This window comes from Nycticebus coucang, chromosome 18, assembly GCF_027406575.1.
Source record: "Nycticebus coucang isolate mNycCou1 chromosome 18, mNycCou1.pri, whole genome shotgun sequence".
In the NCBI taxonomy this organism is placed as follows: Eukaryota; Metazoa; Chordata; class Mammalia; order Primates; family Lorisidae; genus Nycticebus; species Nycticebus coucang.
This window is the reverse complement of record NC_069797.1, coordinates 24,114,980-24,116,589: the sequence shown is the minus strand read 5'-3', so window position 1 is coordinate 24,116,589 and position 1,610 is coordinate 24,114,980. Positions and strand designations below refer to the sequence as shown.

The following is a 1,610-nucleotide window of genomic DNA, read 5'->3' as shown; positions in this document are numbered from 1 at the left end:
ATAAATTCCTATTAGATAAAATGCCAAATGTAAAAAAAAAAAGAAACTATAAATGTGTTGGAATAAAGCAATAAAGTTATTCTTAGAATCTTAGTATTGGAAAGATTTTCCTCAATCAAGATATATAACCCAGAAGCCACGTAATAGAAGATTAACATTTTTAATCTCATAAAATTTTAAAACACTTTTGTTGAAAAATGACACCTTATAAACAAAGTACAAGCAGCAAATAAAAGACATTACTGGCAACACACTCATCTCATGTAGAATTTACAGCCAGACTATATCAAGACCATATACAAATCAATAAGAAAAGGCACCATAAAAATCAGACAAATGATATGAATAGGCAATTCACAGAAGAAAAACACAAATGCCGATAATCATACGAGAAATTGCACAGCTTCCACTGGTAATCAGGGGGATGGAAATTAAAGCAATAACGAGATGTGATTTTGTACTCATTCTATCGCCAAAAATTAAAAAGAACAATAGTGGTGAATAGTAGCAAAGATGTGGGGAAACAGGTGCTTTCAGACACTTGCTGGAGTGCTGTGAACTTATGAGGTCATTTGGAACCCACTAGGCATCACTGACTGATGTTCAAATGGGCATTCCCTTCCCTCCAGCAATTTCCCTCCTGGAAACCTACCCAAAAGATACAGACAAACAGGGTGCTACTACCGTGAGGGTCCAGCTGTGCGGTTTCAGCAGGGAGAAGATCTGCCCTGGACACCGGAGACTACTCCAGGACCCACGGTTTGTAAATGCAAAGTGTGAGCCAGAGTTCCTTTCCAAGAGGAATCCTCAACAGATAAACTGGGCTGTATGCTACAGAAGAAAGCATCAAAGGAGACAGTCAGAAGAAATCCAAGAGAAAAGAACCCACCCTGCAGGCAAATTCCAGAGGGCCATCACTGGTGCTTTTCTTGCAAATATAATGGCCAAACGAAATCAGAAGCCCAAAGTTAGAAAGGCTCAAGGAGAACAATCTATCGGGAGCTGCAAAGGAATCAGAAAGGCTAAACAAGCATGGAAAAGGACTATGATGGCTGCTGCTAAGGCTCCCACAGAGGGAGCACCCAAACAAAAAGATTGTGAAGCCTGAGAAGGTTTCTGCTACCCGAGTTGGGGGAAAATGCTGAGTTGGCAGATCCAATTTTTAAATAAAGATCCAACTCTAAAATAATAATAATAATAAGAAGATACAGATAAACATACAACAATAGCTGTTGTAGCCTGATTTATAAGAGCAAGATTTGGGGGGTTGTGAAATTTGTAATAGTGCATTCTATGGAACCACAGAATTCTCTGCATACATCAAAATCATGTGGAGGTTCTTCACGTTCTAATACAGAAAGCTGTCCAAGACATCATTAGGTGAAATTGTTGCAGGAAGGCAAGGCCCAACGGAGAGAAAGAGCACCCAAACACCACGTTTATAAGAGGAAGGGCTTTATTCACCAGCCGGGAGCTTACGGCATAGAAGAATTCCAAATGGCTGTGCTCCCTGACTGCCTTGGTCTTTCCCTTTTTATTGACAGTCAAAAAGTTCCACCCCACAGGTACCCTTCTCATTGGCCAGTTTGAGAGATGCTATTCCCGCCCCC

The 1,610-nt window shown here is 40.5% G+C and overlaps 1 pseudogene; it reads left to right on the top strand.

Annotated features, from left to right (window-relative positions):
* The first annotated feature begins 607 nt into the window (after positions 1 to 607).
* LOC128571042 (60S ribosomal protein L24-like) lies at positions 608 to 1,145 on the top strand (annotated as a pseudogene).
* Positions 1,146 to 1,610: the final 465 nt, after the last annotated feature.